This window comes from Cibotium barometz, chromosome 14 (assembly GCF_041138505.1).
Source record: "Cibotium barometz isolate CiBa-2024 chromosome 14, ASM4113850v1, whole genome shotgun sequence".
Taxonomy (NCBI): domain Eukaryota; kingdom Viridiplantae; phylum Streptophyta; class Polypodiopsida; order Cyatheales; family Cibotiaceae; genus Cibotium; species Cibotium barometz.
In genome coordinates this window covers 28,949,602-28,975,791 of record NC_141059.1, presented here as the reverse complement: position 1 = coordinate 28,975,791, position 26,190 = coordinate 28,949,602, and the positions used below count along the sequence as shown (strand labels likewise).

Here is a 26,190-nt window from a genome sequence, read left to right as displayed (position 1 = left end):
GCCAAATTATGGGATCCTATATATGACTCCTCAACGTTCTTTGCCACAGTCCATATATGACTCTTGCAAACTTCGAGATGTGGACGCATCTTGCTTAGAGTTATTTAGTCAATGTTTCTGATTAGATAGATTGAGCTCTCCTCTAACAATGTATCTCTAGTCTGACATATAGTTGTTTTAAATATATAGATACGATGAGTGACCACACCCGTAAAGTGAAGCTGGCGATCATCAAGACTTTGCTACGAGGCACTAGACTTTCTGGAGATACACTGTCAGAGGCCATGGCAGATTATGTGGAGATGGATGATGCGGGTTTAGACGGTGCCATCGAGATTCTTGGGAGATTCAGTATGCCCGTATGACCTGGAGAGGGTACATCCTCCTAGCCACATGCAGGAGTGGAGACTTCTTCTCATGCACACACTACAGTGCATCGATAAGCTTCTCGATTGATAAAATCCTTTTTTACATATAGAATTCTTAATATATATATCCTTTTGATGTCTTTGTTTGCTTAGGACTCCTATCCTAGGTACATCACATCACGAGAGTCAGCGGCTTACTCCTGATGTACCTCTTGGTACTCAGGTGACACCTGATTCACAGGCTAATGGCCGTTCATCCCGTAGGTATCTTTTATGGCGATTACAGATTAAATATCAAGTACTTTTTAAGAACTCACATCTCAATATATCGTATGTTTGTATTGCACATAGGCGTGAACGGCAGAGTAGCACACCACCAGTGTCCCCCACCAGTGCCGATGCGCACATGCACTGGCACTTTGGGTGTCACATGCGACATCACGCCTGACGGGGGTATCCTTCAAGTCGGAGCCAGCATCGCCTTCAGACGTCGGATGAGAGACCTTTGCATGTCTTATTTACAGCAAGTTCATATACCATGGTAGTAAGTATTATTTAACATAAAGAATATGAATTACAGTTTTTTATTTGAATTACTAACTGACTTTATTTTGCAATGCAGCGAGCAACTTGAGGATGACAAGAAATATGTCATCAACATACTTGAGACGGAGTTTGGGACAGGATGGAGTCGGAAGTGGTTGCTGAAGCAAATATGCAAACTCATGAGTCATTAACGCTACAATGCATGGCAAGTAGAGAGAGAGAGAAATGAAACAAAATGAAATGCTATATTTACGTCTTCAAAAGGCCAAAATGACCTATGAGACCAAAAAGTTACCACCAGAGAGCTCTGATACCAATGTCAGATAGAACAGCGGTATTGATGGTTTGCTGCGGAACAAGCATGAGATCATACATATCTGTGGTCTCTCAATCTGCCTTCATGAGGTGACTGACAAGCATGGGGCCCATATTGCTGCCGCATACATCAAAGCTGGGGTGACCATACATCAAAGCTGGGGTGACCATAGTGTCATAGAGAGAGAGAGCAGAGTTGGAGCAACAAATGGGCAGCGTGGGGGGTGCTGCGGGGCGGCTAAGGGTACTACAGGTACTCACTGAGGGTGTTGCTAGAACTACTGCCACGAAATGCTAGAAGACTGCTGGCTGTAATGGTCTACTGCTAGGCCAAGTCGATCCAGGGAACAATGCTTGATTGCGGGTACTGAAGGTTGAGATGCTGATACTGGGGTTGAAATGCGAGATAGAAGCCTTGGTAGAGGAGGGGAATCGAATCCCAATACGAAATTTCTTTCAGTGAACTTGAAGCTGAAATTACCCTGTACACAGCTAGAGCAAGAAAAACGAGTGAGGGGGGGAATCGAATCCTGACACTAGCCATATGAGGCTATCACCACACGAGACTCCCCACCACCCACCCTTGTAAGTAAGTTTTCAAAAGAATAAAAATCATGACTTCACAATGAATTATTTTAAGATTAAATCTTACTGAACATAGGTTGATCCGTGAGTTGACACATAAGACTAATAGTCCTCATCGTCATCTCTGAGATTAACTGTCAATAAAATTTCATCTTCATTATCCTTGTTGACTTCTTCGAACTCCTCCATCGTTAAATCTATGTTGATGTTTATTTCCTCCGTAGGCTCGACATCCATTGTTTCTTCCTCTTCGGTGTCTGTAGTGTGAGTCTGGATCGTTGTCGTTCTCATCATCTACAATGTCATCATGATCGAAAAGAAGAATTCTACACCTCTCTGACGTCAATGTGTCTAGATTCGAGGACGTAATCAATTCATCCTGATCCGCTTTCTCAGAGTCAACATTATCAAACAAGTGTCGACCTCTAGGTTGGACATGCACAACTTGCCACCATGGATGAGCATATGTATTCTTGTAAAAGAACGCTTGTTTAACATGAGTTGGCAGAATGTAAGGCTCTTTTGTTGCACACAATAACTTCGAGTAGTCGACGGACCAAAATCCGGACGGTTCTCTTTTCATTATGGCATTATTGCCTTTATACTCGGCACAAAACCAATCCACCTTCAAAACCACCTATCAAAATACACGAATCAAAACTTTAGAATTATGTATAGCTTCAAGAAATCTACATGTCATTGTTGCATGAAGAGAGATGTCATTTACTTGCTTGAAGATACGATACGATGCTTCATAAATGTTGACTATGGTTCCCACGTAACCAAGTTCACTATCGATAAGATTTGTGTCTCTTGAACTTGCACGTGATAATTGCTTGAAAGAGGCAACAACGCAAGAATCTTGAGTTAGACGTAAGTCATCAATAGATTTTATCCAAAGATGTTGTCCATAAGCCCACATGTTGGTATACATTCGAGCCTAGACCAATAAATAAATTATTTAAAAAAATGAGATTCATTTGTTTAGTTCAAAGTTTTCAAAACCCAACAAGTTACCTGTCTTTCACACCCGATCATAAACTCTCTTTGTTCCGTTAAGATTGGCTCATGATCACTAACCGCCCGTTGCATACGGGTGTATAACCAATCCATGAAAGTGGGTACGTCCCCATCGTTATTTACATTGGTTTGACGTCTTGATCTCCTCTTTTTACGTCTGCCAACTCGTTTGCTTGGAAGTTCCTTCTCGTACTCATCAACGAATTGTTGCATGCATTCGCTATTATAGAGAATGAAAGTAGAAATATCCAATTTATCTTGGACCTTAAGTCGAAAAGGGACTCCCTTACCGGACAATACCTCGTCTGACATGGTAGAAGACGACTCATTTGTCCATACACGTGGAGCTTCAGAATCGGTTTTCTCAAGGTATTCACAAACGTAATACATGCATTCTTCAAGCATCCATCCCTCCGCCATAGAACCCTCTGGTCTTGCTTTTTGACGTACATAACCTTTCAATACTCCCATAAATCTCTCGACCCAAAACATCCATCGAGTGCTCACAACACCAGCGAGCTCTATCTCGTCCACTAGATGGATTAGAAGATGAACCTGGATATCAAAAAAGGAGGTTGGAAACTCCTTTTCCATTAAACAAAGAAGCTCTATACATTCACGCTTCTTTTGTGGAATTGACTCTTTGGAAATCTCTTTAGATGTAATCCATCAACAGTAAAAGAAAGAAATATTAGAGATGTTTTTGAATTAACAAGATATCAAATAAAATTTTATACTAAAAGTTAATGACCGATAAATACCTTGCAAGCGATCCAAGGTGATATATTACATCTCGGACTCCTCTTGTAGTACATCCATCAATAACAAGGGTAGAACATGCTGCATACATGATTAATCCGATCAACAAAACATGCAAGAAAATAAATACTTACAAAGATCTGGATAGATTTACCTTCACAAAATTGTGCCAATCATGTGTTTTTAAACCAGACAAGCTCTTGTCATCTAGAGTAAACATGTTTCGACAAGATGCTCCATATCCTGTAGGTGTACGAATCGAGTGAGTCTTCCTATTGATAGTCTCCAGCTCTTCTGTCTTGAGCACCCATGGGGCAGGCTCGTAGGTTGTCTCACGTCGAATTTCATCATAAAGTGGCCATAGATTGGGCTTTGAGTTTTGATCCTTTAAGTCATTTCTTGCTGCTGCTGCTGTGTCTTTCAAGCCAACGAGGTGTTGCCATAACAAATGACATACGTTCTTGAAAACGTGCATAGGATCAAGAAGATGGCATATCCTCAAATCCTTCCAATATTCCAAAGTATACCATATCAAAGGACTTTGAGCTAGAGCACGTTTTCCTCTCGCTCGCTCGGTTCTTTACAGCGTCATCATCATCGCCGCTTATGATCTCCAACTCCGAATCGATAGCGGGTCCAACAGTCCACTTTAGATATACCAATCCTTCGGTGTCATTGGTATTGGACATCTTCCTTCTTCTTCCATTAAAATGTATGGCTTGCCTTCTTTCTCGTAGATAATGATCTTCAGATAAAAATTGTCTATGTCAAAGATATATATTTTTGTTGAGGTTTTTGCTATAAGCCGATCTCAACCAATCACCACAAATTGGACAAGCTTTATAACCCTTGGTACATATCCCTGCATGGAAAAAATAACAAAGATGATTAGCGCAAGGAACATCGTACAAACGTAAGAGACAATATATATATTTAAACCATTTACCTGAGCAAAACCCATATCCTCGAAAGTCGTGGATAGTCCATGCTAAAATTCCACGAACAATGGACTGTCTTTGACCGATTCTTCTAGACATATCCATGACATCAATCCCTCTCCACAAATCTTGAATATCATCGATGAGAGGGGGAAAATAAACATTTAGATCTTTAACTTGTCGTTTTCTTGAAATTAAGAGTGAGAGCATTAAATGCTCTTTCTTAATGCTGAGATACGGGGGTAGATTATAGTTAATAACTACCATTGGCCATGTAGACCATTTACTTGATCTCATTGAAAGTGGATTCATGCCATCTAATGCTACACCCATCTTTAAATTGCGTGGTTCTTTTGCAAAATCTGGTCGCAAATCAATATGCTCAAATGCAGGACTATCTGATGGAACTCGCATTACTCCATCTTTGCTCTTGTGCTCCGCTCCCCATGTCATAAGCTTAGCTAATTCGGGACTTTGGAACATATGTTTTATACGTGGAGCCAAGAGAAAATGTCTCAATACCTTTCTAGTAGGGACCTTACCTTTCTCCTCTTTATAACGAGGCGTTTGACATGTTGGACACGTCACACCGTCCTTTTACTGACCTCTATATAAAATACAATCGTTGGGACATGCATGTATAGAAGAATAGTCAAGTCCAAGACTACTTATCATCTTCTTCACCTCATCATGTGATGCAGGAAGGGAATTGCTTGTCGGTAAGAACTTCTGAGAGAGTAGCCTGCAAGTTCATTAAAAATATGATCAATAAGAAGCAACCATGTTTAGAGTGTAACAAAAAAATATGTTAGATTGTTACATACTTCAGAAGTGCTGAAATGGATAGATTACTCCATCCAAAATGGTTTTGAAGATTAAGAATAAGTAAGATTGCACTTAGTCATGTCAGTTGGCTTCCTGCGTAGATACGCTTTAGAGCTTCTTCTTGAAGATACTTCTCGTTGTTATTAGGAATATCGCTCGCACTATTATTTTGATACCAGTCCTCAATAAAATCAGACATGCCATCGTCGTTATCAAAGATATCATCATGCCCATTAAAGTCATGAGAATATTGTTTCTTTAGTCTTGCATACGCATTAGGATCACTCCTGCGTAGGATCCTCATGCAATCTATTGACATGTGAGATACGTCATGTGAACGTTGATTTGTGATATTGTCGATGTCATAATCCGGAATCTACATATTTGAAGCCAAAGAAAGTTGTATCAATAGCATGCTTCTATATAAAAGAAAAGAGAGATATGCATGGAATTCAATAATTATCACAGATACAAAATAGTTAGAGACAATAAAAGACGATTATCAAATTAAATTAGAGACAGTAGAGAACGTGGTGCAAATTAAAGTGTAGAATTAGGGTACAAGAGGTCAAAATAACATTAGGAATTGTATACAATGAAGTTGTCAACCCTCATCTATTAAGGGTGCTCCTGGAGGTCTACGCCATCCATAATTAATCACCAGCACGTAATGATCTAATAGCATTGACAACTATGTATCTTTCTACATCCCTACTCATATGTCCTAGTTCATGACTATTCTCACACTCCACAAAATGTGCAATTGGTTCTTGAACTCATCCCTCGACTACTATTGATTAAACCTGCTATGTTTCCTTGACACTAAGATCTTCTGTCAACATAGAGTCTTTGTCCTTCTGCATGTGTAATCCCTCTATCAGAAAGAGAGGCTGCATTGAGACATAACCCATAAGTACTCATGCTCTGAATGTAGCAAGTAAGCTGACGCCATGGACCCCATCTATATATAGGTCCACAAAAAGACATAAGGGTGACCTCTAAATGAGGGGGAACATGCAAATCCTATGCAATAAAGAGGCCTCATCATGCTCCACTGATGGTAGATGGAGCAATCATGTAGCGATTGCCCCAGAAGCTAAAAACCACTCCATCTAAAGGAAGTGATCCTCTCTGCCATCCTCCGTATCATCTTCAATCATACGTCTGTACTAGAGAATCCAAACGAGTAGGCAATGGATGATCTCCACCCGTCTAAGCCTCCAAAGCAGGAGGTAGAGGATGTCGAGAAACCTTGAGCTGCAACAACTGACAAATGACCTGTCCGTGCCGTGTGCGAGGGACATGTGCACCACTGATAGTGAAGTCATCCTCGTCATCAAGTGAATATACCTACATATATAATATGGTTGCATTATATATGAGCCTTTGATTTATAAAATAACCAATAATAAAACTAAGAGAGAACAGTCACATACCATAGGTCGATGTTGCTCCTCAGGTGGTGGTGCTCGCTCAAAAGTACCATGAGTCATCTCATGTGAAAAGCACTCCCGTCGTGGCCTCCAATATGTGCCACGACAACGAGCACACCAGCATATAATGGACTCATCATAGTAGAAATCATCGTAAACGGCTCATGTGCAGTATTGGAACTCTGTGCACCCCAACCACCACCAGTAGGAGGTGGCGGTGTACCCTCTGATTGGTTCGAATCTGATTTTCAAGTACCATAAAAACATGAGTCATTTATCAAATGATCGAAGTTAAAAAATCAATAAAAGAAACAAAACATTGAAATCTAACAAGTTCTATGGTATATTCTAACGCTTATTGTAATATGAAAAATAAATAGACGCTACTGTATGGTGGAGACAAACAAGAGGAGGGCTGATATGTGCATGGAGACATGGCAATACTTCGCAAGGAGAGACGCCTACGCATCACTTTTCCTCAGCACAAGGTGTGTGCCTTTGCTAACGTATATTAGAATTAATATGAAATTTGCTAGATTGATTCTAAGTATTCTTGAATCTATGTTATTTTGTTTAATCAAATTTACATAGTTGGCAGCACGAAAGAGACTGCAAGGTGGTCACACATCTAGACTAGGCAGGATGGGACGAGATGGATTTGTGGCCACATTTGTGAGTATAGACCGTTCAAATTTTAACTTTCAAAGGTAATATTATTGAATGAAGAAATCAATAAGTCTTTGGGAGTGGTTGCAAGATGAGGGTACTCACTTTCGTTCACTCTCTCTAAAATTGGGACATCCATGCATCTCGGGCGGAGTACCTCGATCGTGATAGTGCCGCGAATTAAAAGACGACACGTGCCTCCCGAGTCTAAATCGACATATCTCGATCGAGATGCCAACTAATGCCACGCTAGCAGGTTCGGGTTTCCAGGCGTCATCCATGTCACCAATACATGTCACCGCCACCACATTATCTCGATCGAGATATCTATGGCACTCGGATCCACATCAGGGCCACGCTGTATCCCCCTAGGCATATTTGACTAGCACATCTCCATCGTCCACGTATCTCGAACGAGAAATTAACATCAAATCGCGACCATTCATTGTTCGAGGTAATGGGATACAATCTCCACCGTCCCCATATCTCGATCGAGATATTGAGATCAAATCTCAACCGTCCAAATATCTCGATCGAGATACAGAGATACAATCTGCACCGTCCAAATATCTCGATCGAGATACGTAGATGCAATATCCACCGTCCAATTATCTCGATCGAGATACGTAAACGCAATCTATACCGTCCATTCACGTACGTTGGAAGATGCGATCTCGGCCGTTTAAATATCTCGATCGAGGTATATAATGAATCTTGACCGTCGAGATACCTTGTCGTGGTAATGACTTTAAATCGTGGCCGTCCATGTACCTCGAACGAGATAGTAATATCAAATCTCCGCCGTCGATTCTTCCCCAACCCTAAAATTAGGTGTGTATCTTGGCCGTATGTTGCACTAACCCTAATATCCAGAGCGTTAATCTTGCAAACCCTAAATTGCATGATGTTACCGAACCTCGATCGAGGTTATAAAACCGGAAAACTTTTTTTTTTGCCTCATTGTCACAAGTCGTTTTCACTCTCCTTGCTCTCTTGATTTGGATTAGCATTAGTGAGCCTATTAGCATTGTTTTATAGCTTCATTAGTGCTACTTAGCACTAAGCATTAGACCCTTCACATTAGACCCTTCACATTGGGACCTGTTTGGCTTAGGTTTTAGCATGGAGTCACACGAGGAGGGCCACGAGGAGGGCCGCTCATCTATTGCGGACCTCATCGCGGAGATAGACCGCGAGTTAGCGGCTATCCGTAGGAGTGCTAGAGACACACCGTCTACTTTACATATCGTGGCAGACTTGGAGGCGATGCGTCCCTTTGTAGCCTTCACGATATTGTTTATGTAGATGAGTGGATAGCCCACCATCGCACTGCTCCTATGTCACATGGCCTGACATATTGTCAGGTCTGTGATCTTGCTCCTATTAGGGATGGAGCCTACCTAGATCTTTTCCTCGATAGTCGTGGGATGAGGCCTGGGGCGGGCAAGCCCCTTACTATTTCGCGGTGTTCGCATCCTCGTATGGCGGCACATATCTATAGTCGATATGTTGCCGCATATGGGAGGATGCCGAACAACCGCCAGACTCCCATATACTTCACAAAGCAGTTATATGCGGAGTTTGTCTTAGGGGAGGAGGTGGATTACACCAGCCATCGTCCGGGTGGTGGTGCTGGCCGAGGCCGTCTCCAAGACCACCCCAGGGTAGGCGGCCTCCACCAGGCCTTCGTGTAGCACCTACCACAGATCCTTCATTTGTGCCATTGTCGACAGTAGAGGCTCTTGGCACCCAGGTCGGCATTGACGTACGGAGTACCACGAAGAGCATCCAGCACGTGGTGCGCCTGTTCTCATGATCTATACCGACGACAGATGTCGAGGTATTTACATATATATTACGTCTTAAGTTTTTTTGGTCATTTATCTACATGTTTATATATACTTTTTACATGAGCAGCATGGTTGATTGTGTCACGTAGGTTCCCACACCTACCACTGAGAGGCTCACTCAGGAGTTGGTAGAGGCGAGAGCGGAGATTGACCGCCTCAGAGCTGCATTACAGATGGCAGAGGCAGCTACTGCAGAGGCACAGCATCTGAGAGTCTCCGACATCCAGCAGGTAGGTTTCTCTTGCACGTAAAAGAGTTATAATTAAGGTCCTAAGTTATAAATTTCTTTAAGTAATACCTAATGAGAGACTAATCAATTATTTTAATGCTTTACTTTTTTGCGTAGACTCGGACCGAGGTAGAGAGCTCCAGAGCTGAGGCACAGCATCATCAGATTATGGAGCAGATTGCCCAGCACAGGGCAGAGCAGCTGATGCTGCATGTTCGAGAGTTTCGTAGATCCTCGGACGTGACAGTGCCTTACCTACCTTTATATCCACAGCCTGTCACACAGAGGTTTTTCGACGACCTCTCCCGCAGGATGCACCACCCTTCCTACGTGATGCGTGCTGCACTTTATGTATCGAGGACATTGATAGTACAGGTGGATATGCCCTGGGATGTGGACATATTTTCCACTTGTCTTGCATCACCCAGGAGCTAGTCTGGTTCTCAGCATGCCCCTCCTATCGTGCACGCATCGACCTAGCGACGTACAGGGTATTGGGCATCGATGATCTTCACCCAGGCCTCGTTCGAGTAGATGCCAGGACTGGCAGGCCTGTCGACTTTACATCAGCTATGGACTTGGGACTCGACGCCTTCGACGATAGAGCCCAGGAGCCTGAGGTGCCTCCTGAGATAGAGTGGAGCTCACATGAGTTCGATGCTTACCAGAGAGTCCTACATGAGAGCCAGGTCACAGCATATGAGCGCGTGGGTGGTGCTGGCCCTAGTGGCACCTCGGGTGATGGTGCTAGCAGCAGTGCTGCTTCTCATGAGCAGCGTGTCCTTACAGCAGAGGAGCTTACACGAGCAGAGTGGCAGACACGTACCATTGCAGATTATAGATTTTGGGTTTACAGACAGAGGCATCTTGCATTAGTACGACGTAGAGAGAGAGAGAGGGCCATAGCAGCTTTTGGAACTCGTGAGCTCCCGAGTACACCGGCACCAGCTCACGATCCTGCCTTTGAGGCATACCTCCCCGCAGACATTCGACGACCCCCGCAGCCGGCACAGCCTCCTCGACGTGCATAGCAGCCTCGATGCACACGTCGACCGGCAGTTAGAGATGACGATTTTGATTGGGTTGCTGTTGATAGTGACTAAACTCAGACTAGCTCGGTTAGCTCACTTACATTGTACTTAGATTTTTGGGCAGTGACTAACCTCAGACTAGCTGGGGTAGCTCATTTTCATTCTGATGTACTTATTTGATGTTTATATCATTATGAGTTTTTTCATTATTGAGTATCATTACATTTTAGTTGATGTTCTTGATTTTATTATATTTTTTAACACTTTGGCTATCATATTGTTTGTTGAATATCTCCATGCCATCGTACCCAAACATGCTCTGATGGGGACCAAACTTTGCAAGCATGGGGGGGGGCACCCACCCCCACATGCTTGCAAAGTTTGGTCACAATCAGAGCAAGTTTGGATTGGTAATTAGCGCCCAGTGCGGGTTTTTGAAGTCTCTTGGTGCTTAAGAGGCCATGGAAAATCCGAGTTTTCCATACCATCGTACCCAAACATGCTCCGATGGGGACCAAACTTTGCAAGCATGTGGGGGTGGGTCCCCCCCACATGCTTGCAAAGTTTGGTCCCCATCAGAGCATGTTTGGAATGGTAATTAGCGCCCAGTCTGGATTTTTCAAGTCTCTTGGTGCTTAAGAGGCCATGGAAAATCCGGGCCTTCCCCGTACCATCGTACCCAAACAATGGGGACCAAACTTTGCAAGCATGTGGGGGTGGGTCCCCCCCACATGCTTGCAAAGTTTGGTCACAATCAGAGCATGTTTGGATTGGTAATTAGCGCCCAGTGCGGGTTTTTGAAGTCTCTTGGTGCTTGAGAGGCCATGGACAATCCGGGCCTTCCCCATACCATCGTACCCAAACATCCGATGGGGACCAAACTTTGCAAGCATGTGGGGGTGGGTCCCCCCCACATTCTTGCAAAGTTTGGTCCCCATCAGAGCATGTTTGGATTGGTAATTAGCGTCCAGTCCGGATTTTTCAAGTCTCTTGGTGCTTAAGAGGCCATGGAAAATCCGGGCCTTCCCCATACCATCGTACCCAAACATGCTCCGATGGGGACCAAACTTTGCAAGCATGTGGGGGTGGGTCCCCCCCACATGCTTGCAAAGGTTGGTCACAATCAGAGCATGTTTGGATTGGTAATTAGCGCCCAGTGCGGGTTTTTGAAGTCTCTTAAGAGGCCATGGAAAATCCGGGCCTTCCCCATACCATCGTACCCAAACAATGGGGACCAAACTTTGCAAGCATGTGGGGGTGGGTCCCCCCCACATGCTTGCAAAGTTTGGTCACAATAAGAGCATGTTTGGATTGGTAATTAGCGCCCAGTGCGGGTTTTTGAAGTCTCTTGGTGCTTAAGAGGCCATGGAAAATCCGGGCCTTCTCCATACCATCGTACCCAAACATGCTCCGATGGGGACCAAACTTTGCAAGAATGGGGGGGTGGGTCCCCCCCATATGCTTGCAAAGTTTGGTCACAATCAGAGCATGTTTGGATTGGTAATTAGCGCCCAGTCCGGATTTTTGAAGTCTCTTGGTGCTTGAGGCCATGGAAAATCCGGGCCTTCCCCATACCATCGTACCCAAACATGCTCCGATGGGGACCAAACTTTGCAAGAATGGGGGGGTGGGTCCCCCCCACATGCTTCCAAAGTTTGGTCACAATCAGAGCATGTTTGAATTGGTAATTGGCGCCCAGTGCGGGTTTTTGAAGTCTCTTGGTGCTTAAGAGGCCATGGAAAATCCGGGCCTTCTCCATACCATCGTACCCAAACATGCTCCGATGGGGACCAAACTTTGCAAGAATGGGGGGGTGGGTCCCCCCCATATGCTTGCAAAGTTTGGTCACAATCAGAGCATGTTTGGATTGGTAATTAGCGCCCAGTCCGGATTTTTGAAGTCTCTTGGTGCTTGAGGCCATGGAAAATCCGGGCCTTCCCCATACCATCGTACCCAAACATGCTCCGATGGGGACCAAACTTTGCAAGAATGGGGGGGTGGGTCCCCCCCACATGCTTCCAAAGTTTGGTCACAATCAGAGCATGTTTGAATTGGTAATTGGCGCCCAGTGGGGGTTTTTGAAGTCTCTTGGTGCTTAAGAGGCCATGGAAAATCCGAGCTTTCCCCATACCATCATACCCAAACATGCTCCGATGGGGACCAAACTTTGCAAGAATGGGGGGGTGGATCCCCCCCACATGCTTCCAAAGTTTGGTCACAATCAGAGCATGTTTGGATTGGTAATTAATGCCCAGTGCGGGTTTTTGAAGTCTCTTGGTGCTTAAGAGGCCATGGAAAATCCGGGCCTTCCCCATACCATCGTACCCAAACATGCTCCGATGGGGACCAAACTTTGCAAGCATGTGGGGGTGGGTCCCCCCCACATGCTTGCAAAGTTTGGTCACAATTAGAGCATGTTTGGATTGGTAATTAGCGCCCAGTGCGGGTTTTTCAAGTCTCTTGGTGCTTAAGAGGCCATGGAAAATCCGGGCCTTCCCCATACCATCGTACCCAAACATGCTCCGATAGGGACCAAACTTTGCAAGCATGGGGGGGGCACTCACCCCCACATGCTTGCAAGGTTTGGTCACAATCAGAGCATGTTTGGATTGGTAATTAGCACCCAGTGTGGGTTTTTGAACTCTCTTGGTGCTTAAGAGGCCATGGAAAATCCGGGCCTTCCCCATACCATCGTACCCAAACATGCTCCGATGGGGACCAAACTTTGCAAGAATTAGGGGGTGGGTCTCCCCCACATGCTTGCAAAGTTTGGTCATAATCAGAGCATGTTTGGATTGGTAATTAGCGCCCAGTGCGGGTTTTTCAAGTCTCTTGGTGCTTAAGAGGCCATGGAAAATCCGGGCCTTCCCCATACCATCGTACCCAAACATGCTCCGATGGGGACCAAAATTTGTAAGAATGGGGGGGTGGGTCCCCCCCACATGCTTGCAAAGTTTGGTCACAATCAGAGCATGTTTGGATTGGTAATTAGCGCCCAGTCTGGATTTTTGAAGTCTCTTGGTGCTTAAGAGGCCATGGAAAATCCGGGCCTTCCCCATACCATCATACCCAAACATGCTCTGATGGGGACCAAACTTTGCAAGCATGTGGGGGTGGGTCCCTCCCACATGCTTGCAAAGTTTGGTCACAATCAGAGCATGCTTGGATTGGTAATTAGCGCCCAGTGCGGGTTTTTCAAGTCTCTTGGTGCTTAAGAGGCCATGGAAAATCCGGGCCTTCCCCAGGAATTTCCTTTCAAGTTCTTTTGTTGGAACATCACATGCAAATTTGGGAATATAGTTGCATAATCTAATTAAGCATTCGATAGTTAAAAGTCCTCATTTCCTTAGGTACAAGCTCAATGTATACACCATGTCCCAAATTTGGCCTGGTTCCATAAAATGCTAATATCTTTCACATATAAACTCATATGAGATTTCCACTTAGCGTCTTAGATCTTCACATAATATAGAGCTTAACTTGATTTTTTGAGAAATTTTTAAGCTATTTGTCTATTTTCTTTAAATATTTCAAGGTCTTTAAAGTGTTATAGTATATGCCACTTTTTGCACCCACAATAACTACCACTTAAAAATGCATAATCTTGTAGATCAAAAGAGTGGTAGATAGTGAGACATTGGTAGAATGTGGTGGTTAGTCAAAATTGCAAATCCAATGGTTTGATTTTTAATGACCTCTTTTCTAAAATTCTTTCAAGCTATCAGAAGGCCTGCAAATACTAATAATCTAATTAGTTAAATTACATTTTTGATGTAAATCATCTAAAACCTATAGGGGCTAGTGTACTTGTATTGGTGCATCTATGGAAAAAAAATTAGATCACTCTAAGTATGGAAAGATTATTTTTTTTATTATTTTATCATACTTTTAGTTAATTTTGCTAAATTTGACTAATTTATATTAATTTAAGTTATATTGGGGGTAAATTTGAGTGTATGTGTATTTTCTATTAGTTTCTTGATCTCGTTTGAAGTACCTTTTCCCCCCAAATTTGTTGTCCAAGAATTGTCCCAATCCAGCATAAACTGGACAAAACTGGTCACCCTGATCTTGCAACAACCCACTCATAACGTTGCCATGCCACTATCTCTTGGTCACTTGCATCAAGATCTACCATCTGTAGATGTGCAAGTGAACCACATGATGTGCAATTGCTCTCCACACAAGGCATCCTATGGAACTGGGCATCCTCCGTGCGTGCACACAAAAGAGAGTGGATGAAATCACGTGGACTACGAGGCAACTCTCTATGCCCACTAAGAGAACGGAACACATCATAAAAAAGTTTGAACTCAACATGGTAGCGACAACAACATGTGTCACGCTGACGTGAGTACCTCACAAACCAAGGCTTACACCCCTCAAATGACCTTTGCCCAATTTTAAGCTCTGGAATACGAAGCCACAAACTGAGAATACAACTCAGTTTGGGTCATTTCAAGAAAGCAAGCACCGTGCTCAATGAACACTCCTCTTGTCACTCTCTTACGCAAAGCTTTCTTGAAAACTGGCGATGCACGACAATTCTCCTCCCAAAAACTTTCTATCAAGGTTCTAGTGGTTTCAACTAGTAGGCGATCATGCCTAGCTACACGACCACTACTCGCCCACATAGCACCAACCTCATTGGCATCTAAACTTTGTCGTCTAATAGACCCAACTCTAAGTGCGTGTGGTGCTATGGAAAGGATGCGAGATGTGGCACTAACCTTACCCTTCATTTGGGAGCTACTTATGGCTGCCACAATATCCCGTCGAGCAGCCAAAGCGTCCGCAGAGTTCCTCTTCTTGTTAACTATATAGGAATGACGAACACTTTGTAGCACCGCCATGCCAGCTCTCCTCTCTCTTCGACCTCTAATGTCGGAAAGCGCCCTGCAGTTGGCCATGTTGTGGGCAGATCAATCAAAGCATCAAGCACACATGCCTGTGATGAAGACGTGAGGTCTTTGAAATAGGAATGGAAGATTGCATGGGCACGACGATGTGCCCCTGACTTTGATAGTTCTTTCCTATCCACACGAAGGGCGCCCAAAGGAGGGGGGGTGGGTTCTTGTAGAAGAGAGGACTCAAGAAGGGCGGGTTCATGTGGATTATCTAAACTAAGGGGTAGTGGGGGGGAAGAGGGCGAAGGGAGAGGAAGTGGAAGAGGAGGAGCAAGGCTTGGATCATCGCCAACGGAAGGTGTTGCTCGTTGACGTGCTCTCCACTCTCTCTTTCTCTCACGAGCTACCCTTCTCCTCTCCTCCTCTTGAACTTGGTGGATGGGGGGAGTCTAGTCCTATCACGTTTTCGACTCCTACGACTTTGAGAACCCATTCTCAAGGAAGCTAAGAGAGAAAATATTATAAAGGCTTAATGATGGGATAGTACTAGAGATTAGTGTGGGATAGTACTAGAGATGTGTGATTATATAGAAAAAATAGGTTATCCACTTCAAATCTCATTGGATTTCCTATCTAAGATTGATTGGATAACTAAGATAAACATAAAGATAATTAAAGATAAACTATTATCCACTTAAAAATTAATATTATTTATAATATTTATTAACAAGTCTAAATATTTATCATTACTAGATATATAAATATATCTTTAAAGATATCTTTTATTTTATAATTATATAACTGCTTTTTTTAAATAAAGTATTTTTTTTAAATTTTATTCAAAGGTTTATTCTACATAAAAAATTTTTAAGAAATATAAAATTTAAAAATTTATTTTTTTTAAATTAATAATATGATCTTTAATAATATTTTTATTGATCTAATCCCAAAATATAATCCTTTAAAATTAGTGATTTTAAATTCTTTTATTTAATAAGTTACATATATTTTATTATTTAAATTTCTATATTCTATTTCTCTAAATTACTAAATTAACTTTTCCAAAAATATGTTTTTGAAAAAAGAGGGGAGGTGGGAAGGAGATGCCACGTGTCACAAGCGTGCATGACACGTGGCATTCTCTTGACATGTGGCACTATTATGGTTGATGTGGCAATTCCATGATGTGGCATGCCATGTCACCATGTGCGAGGTGGCATGCAAAGGTGGCAAGATGATGTGGCATTAATGATGACTAGGATGATGAGGTGGGGAGTCAACTAGGTTGACCATGTTGACATGGAGGGTGGAGGTGGCAAGCTGAGGTGGCAAGCTGCTTATGTGGATCCTCTCGATGCTCACGTGGACATAAAGTGGCATGCATATATAAGGTTTGTGCCTACCCAAGCCTCACACATGGAATGAAACCTAAGCTGTGAAGTTTACCAAGCCTAGATTTCCAAACCTAACTAGGATTGGTTTTAGACTTGAAAAGGGGAGAGTGGACACAATATGGGAATTTTCACTTGGGAGGATTGAAAATGGACCTTCCCATACTCAAATCAAGCCAAATTTTTTTTAATAAATTCATGGCAACAAGAGTATTGATCCCTTGAGTTTTTAGATTGAAAGATTCAATATTTAATTTTCTAGAATTAAATTACTATTGATTTAATGGGCCTCTGACAGTCATAATAAATTTTCCAAAGTAAATCTACAAAACTCCAACCGTTAGATTTGTAATTTTATCTTATACCCACATTATACTAATCTTTCCCAATCTAATCATCACTAGATCCATACAATTTGAGCATTTTAAATGGTAGATGTGGTGGGAGGATAAAATAGTATGTTTTTTAACAATTCTAATATCTTTTAAAAAATATAGAAAATAGTAGAACATATCAAAAATTACTCGATAAATCAAGTTAAGCTCTATGTTATTTGTATTTGTGATATGCAAAGTGGGAACATCATATGAGTAATAATGTAAAAGTTATAGGCAATTTACTCACATTCGCTGTACCTGTCTAAACCTAGGACAGGGCCTGTATACAAACTTGGTTCCCAAAGAAAAGGGGATTTGCAATTATTGGATATTCGATCAGATTATAGTTTTAGGTGCCCAACTTTGCATATGATGTTTCATTAGAAGACCTTGAAGTGAAACTCCTTGGCTAACTATGAGAGATTGGCTATTCTTCTTGAAAAAATGCCTGTTTTCCAGCTAAAGCCAAGGGCGCCCACGACATGAAACTAGATAACCTCATCTTGCAACCACCCTTGGTTTTGTCTTGATGCAGACCAAAGACTATGGTCGTGCACCTACGACGTAGGAGATGGAGTGCGCCACATACTACGGCTACCGCGCTTTGCAGGTGACACTTGCTGACAGGCCAAATCCACTTGTGGGTATCACTGTTTTGTTTTGTAGTTTATTTTGATGTTAACTCTAATATGTTCTTATTTGATTTCACTAACTAATGCAGGAGCAATATGGCGAGGACGACATGACAGAGGTGGCTCGACAGGAGGCTAAGGGGCGACGCCGAGAGGCTGAGAGGAGCGGCGGCATGATCGCTCGTGGGTGGGGGCACGGGTGGTGGCACTGGTGATGGTGGTGTTGCAGGTGGGGGCACGGGTGGTGGCAGTGGTGATGGTGATGGTGGTGATCACGAGTCCGATACTAGCGACTCGTATAGTGATGGCTCATGTAGTGATCATACTTAGGGATTTGTTTTGTATATGTGAGGATTGATCACCACACACTCTAGACACATGTACATATATTTGTTGATGATTTATATTGATGTATGCTCGTTGCATCACTGAATTTGTCTATTGTCAAACAATTAATTATTTGTCAGTAAGTTAATTAGCCTAAGTATCTATGAGAACGTTATTTATTTATCTTTACGTTAAAAAAAAAACAAACCCTAAACAAGGAAAGAGGCGAGGCCACGTTGTAACACATCAAAAGAAGCAAAAGATTGACAAGCATCAATCATTTCTCAAAAGCTCTTGGAAAGCTAGATAGAGACAAATCAGAATCTTTATCACAGTTCCAGTGACTGTTTTTCTATGTTAGGCTCTATAATTAACAAGCTTTTGATTTTCATAATTTTTGCAGAGGTCCCAGATTCTACGCTATGTATCAACTCAAGCTAAATTTCAAGCTTAAAGATCCGAACTATGAAGTTTCAAAGCACGTGATTTCAAAGTATCAAGCTCAACACAAGCTATTACGATTACAATACCATGTACCATGTACCAATTTATGTACCATGTACCATGTACCAATTGCAAGTACGAGGTTTCAACATGATACCAAATCAAGTACCAAGTACCAAATCTAACCCTCTCTCCTTGTTGATACCCACGGGCTTCAAGCTCTACCTGCCGGCTATCACCTGGCAGCTATAGCTATGGAGTTTAATGGCCCTCCTTATATACAGGAAAGCATGCATGTAGGCCGACCAGCCAGACAGTCGTGTGGAGAGGAAAAATGTGACAGGGAAAAAGTGCGTGCATATGTGGTACAATGGGCAGTGCCCAGGACTGTAGCTCTAACAAGAAATAGTATTGCTTGAGTCTAGAAGGGCTTCATGAGAACTAGATGCTATTTGAACAAGCAACAGACACTTGAGCTCATGGTAGGCTACCTTCAAAATTTCCAAGGGGATCCCTTCCCTCACGAGCTCCTAATAAACGAAGAGAGAGAGTGTGCACTGTGCGTGTGTGTATGATATATATATATATATAATATGTCTATATGTGTGTCGGGGAGAGAGAGTGTGAGTGACAGGTATATAGAGTCTAATTTTCATTTAATTTAAAGTTTCAAATTTAAAAATTAACAATAAAAGAGATCTAGATAGCGCTGTTTACCATAATTCATGTTCGTTTACGCACCGGTCTGACTAATCTCCGCAAAAAGAATGACAACACCGAGTACAATCACAATTGCAAGGAAGCAAGTGGCAAAGAGAGAGAGCAATACTAGATAGAGCTAGAGAAAGAGAGAGAGAGAGAGGCACTAATAAGAACATATAATCCCGTCGGTATAAATTTATCGGCTAGCTATTTTTTCCCATTGCGCGGGCGTCGCATAAGTGACGCGTCGCTTATACATTGAAATTGTCATCACTTATGCGACGGTTAAGTAAAATTTTAAAAATAAACGCTTATGCGACGTAAAGCGTCGCTACAATATTCGCTAACAGCGTCGTAAAAATGACGTACTGCAGCAACGCTAGTAGCGACTCTAAATAACGTCGCTTAAGCGACGAAAAAGAGTCACTACAAGAGTCGTTGTACACCCAATGGCTAGTAGTGCATCATTTCTTCTCTAGACTTGTTCTGAGGTTGTGAAACACTTAGCACTTGAAATAGTGTGCTTTGTCTCATTTCGATCTACAAAATGTGCACATTAAATATAAAGTATAAATTAGAGTTATGTACTCCCATGACACTATTTTACCAAATCGCTTTAAGATGATAGTTCGTCACATTATACACAATAAATAATGTAAAATACAAATTACTTTGCTTAAACACAAACACCATTTTAAAATCATAATTTCAATAATAATATAGTTTAAAATGCTGAATTCAAAATGCCAATAAGTTAAGAATTTACTTGATCTGGAAGTAGGCTCTTCCAATTTAAAACTTGCTTCTACTTCTAATGCACTGAGCTGCAGCAATGTCTTGATCTACAAGAACCCAAATAGTGTGAATTAAGTTATGCTACCGCATGTAAACATGAAAAGTATAGTAATATTATTCAAAAAATTTAACAAATGCATACTACCCAAAACATGAGTAGGCAATGGGATTAAAATTGATTAATAAAATATGCAAGATTGTTCCAAAAATTAAACAATGCATACTAACCAAAATGTGAGTAGGTAATAAGATTAAAGTTGATTAATAAAATATTTAACATTATTTAAAAAATTAAGCAAATACATACAAACCAAAATTTCCTATAGGTTGTGACCACTCTAAGGTCTCTCTCCTCCTCTCTCTCCTCTATGCGCTAGCGCTACTGTAGAGACTGTAGTGTATGAGATAGACAAATGGATTGTTTCAAAAATAACCCATGGTAAATGTAAGCTAGACAAGGGGCAAATTTATGTATTAAATCCTTAAATGTTTGACTAAATGCCCAACAAATATGACCATCTATCAAAAACTCGTGCGAGAAAAAATATGCTCGAGTTTGCAATTATAGTTAAAACAAATCAGAAAATCCTTTTGGAAAATAAAAATGGAAGGCCTATTTTGAGAGAAGTAATAAAAGACTGAGTTTTCGGAGATTCAAATAAGAATTTTCAGTGTAGATATATTAGATTTTTCACTGTTCATATATATTAGATTTTTCTGTGCACATACTACACTGTCTAAGGATGAAGGGCAAAGAAAAGGCAAGATCTTGCTTGATCTTAAATAAAGAGAAGTACATTCACTTCAAGAGGGATCCATAATATACGGATTTCTACAAAGGTACAGTACAAGGATAAATAATTTGGTAGAAATAATGTTCTTTTACGGTCATTCAAAAATAAGTGGCCAAAATGCCCAAAAACGGGCATGACCCTTTAAAAAGCAACCTACTCCTCACCCAAATATTAAAAGCTGAAAGTCGCGTGTTGCTGCCATCTCTCGGAGAGAGAGTTAGGACCCCAAACTCTTCCACCTACTTCATTGATCGTATTGATGATCATCTCCAGGCTCCCAGCGACTTTAGTGACCCCCATTAAACTGCACTTCAAGGTGGTCTTTATATAAGTTCTATCGATGATCATGATCTCCAGGCCTGCTGCTCCCACCGAGTACTGTTGTGGCCCCCGTTTAACTGCTCGACATCAAGGTCTTCATTACGGGAAGCCATTGTAGTTGATGCCTTCATATTGCCAATAATCCTGTCCTCACTGTGATTGCAAAGTTCTGGCCTTCTTCCTTCTTTTATCCAGGTCCGTGTAGAATATGCCTTCATATATTTGCCCTTGCCTTTCCTTCAATGGCGCTCATACGTCATACGTATGGATTCCACGTACCTTGTTTTTAATATTACTACGGTTTCTGTTCCATATTTCAACAGACATATGCCTAATTTTCCTTAAACTTTGAAGATTTTTCCATGCAATCCTGATGCAATGATAGGCATGTTTGCCTAATTTTCCTTTCAACTTTAGAGATTTTTCCATCCAATCCTGCAATGGTAGGCATGTTTTTCTGCTACCCTAGCAGTTTGGGTTTAATAAAACCTTCTTTTTTATTTAGATGATTTGATTGATTATACTTTTGCCACTTGCCACCCGGACATCAATTTGGATTTCAACGAATTGATTATGTACTTTGTCGTAGTCCGATACCAAACGATACTATGTGCAAAGTTGAAGATATGATAGAATCTTCAATCTCCTAGCTGTTAGTCTAATAATTGGGCCATGGAGTGTTGTAACAAACAGACTTACGTATCCATGCTCACTTAGCTATATCTTTAGATCAGTTCAAACATTAAACTCTATAGTTTAAGGACATATACGAAGTGGTGGCCAACTGTAGTCTGCTCATCAGTACACTTACACTAAATCCACTAATTAGTATTTTAAAATTTAGCCTTCGAGACTTAATCAACGTGTCAATTCACTAGGGATTCACAATGAATGGTTCCAACTTCTGTATTTAGCTTAGACAGGACATTCGTGTTACAGCACTAATCTCATTCATATTGTAGTCCCTGGGTTGTTTTAGGGCTTTGAAGATGTTGTACATGCAGGCATACAAAGTAGTCCTTTAAGGAGTACTTAAGTAAGCTTCTCTAATTCTGAATTAATTATTTATCACCTGCAGAAAATATTTTTCCCAACAATTCATTTTGTAGGTTTTTCTTAAATTTTAAAGTTTTTAGCAAAATTATAACTAAAATCCCTTAATTGACATTTAGAGAATCTTTCGGAAAATGTAAAACTTTTCAGGTTTCCACATTCCACTTTTGGATAGTTGAAAATTGAAATTAGAAACTAGTGGTCTCTCTTCTGCAACTTGCAGATCAGACCGATGAGATTGAATTAACTTTATCATTATTTAACAATCTTACTGATTCGGGAACCGATCAAGAGATGATTATCTGTAATTATTTGTCTTATTTAAGAATATTTCTTTATAATTATCAATTGGATTGTGCATATATATTTCTAATCTAGAAATTTGCTTGTTTCTTTCATGAGCTGCATGCAGGGTATTAGTGGTGTGCGTATAGTCGTGAGCAAAGATGTTGCCATACAGTCAAGAGTTTTACAATGAAGCGAAAGCCATTAAAGGTGGAATGGGTGGAGAAAACCCGACTTTAGATGAGGCCATCAAGCGCAGCCAAGATCTGCTGCTTTCCCAACAGTACCCAGAAGGCTACTGGTGGGCAGAATTAGAGAGCAATGTTTCCATCACTGCTGAAACCGTGCTCTTGTTCAAGATATTGGGCATTGATCGTAACTACCCAGTCCACAAGATGGAGAATAACATAAGGAAAAACCAGCGCAGCCATGGCGGGTGGGAGCTTTTCTATGGAGATGGTGGTGAGTTGAGTGTCTCCATAGAAGCTTACATTGCACTGCGTTTGCTCAACGTTCCTGTTACCGACCCAGCACTGCAGAACCCTTTGAAATTTATCCTTAACAGAGGAGGTGTGACAAAGGCTAGGATTTTCACCAAGCTTTGTTTGGCTATGCTGGGGTGCTTTGATTGGAGGGGGATACCTTCTTTGCCAGCTTGGGTGGCGTTGTTGCCGAACTGGTTTTTGACAAACATTTATGAAATGTCTAGCTGGGCGAGGGGGTGTACAGTGCCTTTGATTGTGGTGTTTGATAAGAAGCCTGTATTCAGGGTGACTCCGGCGGTGTGCTTTGACGAGCTGTATGTGGAAGGGAGGAAGCAAGCGCGCGTGACAGCACCCTTCAGAGGCGATTGGACGGATTTCTTTGTAGTGGCGGAGAGGTGGGGGTTGGTGCCGTTCAGGGAGAGGGGGCTCAGAGCGGCGGAGAAGTGGGTGGTGGAGAGGCAGGAGGACTCGGGTGATTGGGCGGGGATATTTCCGGCCATGTTCTACTCCATGCTGTGTATGAAGACGCTCGGGCACGAGGTGACTGATCCGGTGATGCACAGGGGCCTGCTCGCCCTAAAAGACTTCTCAATGGAGACCGCTGATCAGTACTGGGTGCAGCCGTGCTTGTCGCCTGTGTGGGACACGGCGCTTGTTGTCAGATCGCTGGTTGAGTCCGGGATGCCGCCTGATCATCCGGCCCTCCAGCGGGCTGGGGAGTGGCTACTCAAGAAGCAGATTACCCAGCATGGAGATTGGTCCTTCAAGAATAACTCCGGCTTCACGGGCGGCTGGGCATTCGAGTTCTTCAACAATGGTACCCCGACGTGGACGACAGCGCGGTTGTCGTCATGGCCCTGGATGCCCTCGACAGAGCGTCAAGCAGGGGGCCATTGCTCGCTCCGTCAAGTGGATCACCTCCATGCAGTGCAAAGCCGGCGGCTGGGCGGCGTTCGACAAAGATAATGACCAGGACTGGCTCAACTCCACCCCTTACGGTGACCGGAAAGCTATGATCGACCCCAACACCTCCGATGTCACCGCTAGAGTCCTGGAAATGGTGGGCAGATTACAGCACGGCAACTTCAACGCTCCTTTGCCGCCCCCGGAGTCCATCTCTACAGGCCTCGCCTACCTCAGAAAAGAGCAGGAGAAAGAAGGCTGCTGATTCGGAAGATGGGGCGTTAACTACATCTACAGCACGTGCGGCGTGCTGGTTGCATTATCTGTCGTAGCACCCTCCACTCATGAAGAAGAAATCTCAAGAGGAGCCAAATGGCTAGTTCAAGTGCAGAACACTAACAACAGTATAGGAGATGGAGGGTGGGGTGAAACATGCTACAGCTACAACGACCCTGCCGCCCTCAAAGAGCAGACTGGATATGAAAGCACTCCTTCTCAAACCGCATGGGCAGTTATAGGATTATTGGCTGCAGGAGATGCTCAAGGAAAATATGAGGTAGATTCCATTGAACATGGAGTCAGATACCTCTTAACCACCCAAAGAAAAGATGGATCTTGGTACGAGGCTTCCTTCACAGGAACAGGCTTTCCTGGTCATTTCTACTTCAAGTATCACTTTTACGCCCAGCATTTCACTCTCACGGCTCTTGCACGATACCGTTCTTGCCTGCTTCAAGCTAAGAAAATTATGCCTTTATCCTCTTGAAAGGCTAGAACCGGCTTTTCTTGCATAGCTATATTTCACGCCTCTTATTATTATTTCGGGCATCTTTCCGTGTATGATCCTTTTTGAAGCCACCCTACTAGAGCTACTAGCTCTATTCTCTCTCTACTCTTTGAAAAAAATAAAACTCTCACAATTTAAAAAAGAGGAAGAAAAAATAGAACCATAGATATTTTTTATTTTTGACAAAAAAATATATATTAAAAGTGTCATTTATTACACTTTCATGTGATTATAATACCAGTTTTTTTTAATTACAAAGAAATATATTCTAGCATGCAGTTATGTTCCTAGATGTGATGCAAGGTTCTTAGGCATCGCTTCTTCACACTCCACATAAAAGAAACAGAATGACGCAGGGTTCCTAAGCATCCTTTCTGTTTCTTTTATGAATTGTGACTGTAGTTGCAGCAGTGGTAGCACATTACATTTATTGCACCGATTAGGAATGGCCAAACTGCTATGTTGACTAACGCATTGCACCACATGCTGCCTTGCGAATAGGGAGCCAAAGGGATAAGCGAGAAGGGGGGTCGATGATGGAGGAAAATGCAATAGTAGGCATGCAGATGTTGTTTTAGTGTCTTTGTTTATTGATCTTTTCAATCCAAGGAAACCAAAATGAATTGTCTTCTTTTTTCACTCATGGGCTCCTATCCATGCCTCCTCTCATATTATACTGCCTTTGGTACTACCATCTAGCTTTAGTCGAAGTGTAACAACTCAATAACACACATTTTATGGTGACTAATGGCCCATCCAAGCAAGCTTCTTCTTGATTAGTTACAACGATTGCAATATTATTATTTAATGTCGAGCTTTATACACTCTAGTTAAAGGAAATGAAACTCAATATTTGACTTTTCTTACATAGCTTTTTGCGGCACCACTATACGAGGATGAGGTCATAACTGTGTCCACAACCATGCTTCAATAACGAAATTTTGGAGTTTTAAAATTCCCATGGAGATATGCACACAGCTACATTCGTACATATAGTTGTGGGGCATAACCGCCTGCATAGAGCAAGTTTGGGTACTTAGACATCACACCCATTGGACGCACGCCAGATGGGTGTTGCCACCCATTCTTTTTTTGCATAGTGTCGAATGAGTCCCCTATGCAAAAAAAGAATGGGTTTGTGTAGGACGTTGTCAGGTGTTTTTCTGAGAGGTGTTTTGGGCCTATGTATATATGGAATGCGTGGCGTGTGAAGAGTTTGGCTTTGGAATGTGCTGGTAGGTGTACAGGTTCGACGGTTTGTTTTGGGCTTGTTGCAGGCCTGCTGTCTGGAGCATGGTCCACTGGAGGTCCGGTGATATCAGCGTTCGGCAGCTTGGTTGTGTACACTTCCCTTTAAATGAATAGGCACTCGAAGCTATATTCAGGTGTATGGAGGCATGGACAATTAGGAAAGAAAGTGCCAATGTATGCAAGAGCAATGGTGTGAAAAGCATAAGGGTGATATGGCCATCTTCTAGGCCT

At 42.3% G+C, this 26,190-nt stretch overlaps 2 pseudogenes across 1 annotated transcript; both read left to right on the top strand.

Annotated features, from left to right (window-relative positions):
- Positions 1-157: 157 nt before the first annotated feature.
- LOC147631906 (uncharacterized) lies at positions 158-18,142 on the top strand (annotated as a pseudogene).
- Positions 18,143-21,229: 3,087 nt separating this feature from the next.
- Positions 21,230-24,755, top strand: LOC147631905 (dammaradiene synthase pseudogene; annotated as a pseudogene). Its single transcript, XR_015267374.1, has 2 exons — positions 21,230-21,390; positions 22,661-24,755. The product of XR_015267374.1 is annotated as a dammaradiene synthase pseudogene (transcript).
- The last annotated feature ends 1,435 nt before the right edge of the window (positions 24,756-26,190 follow it).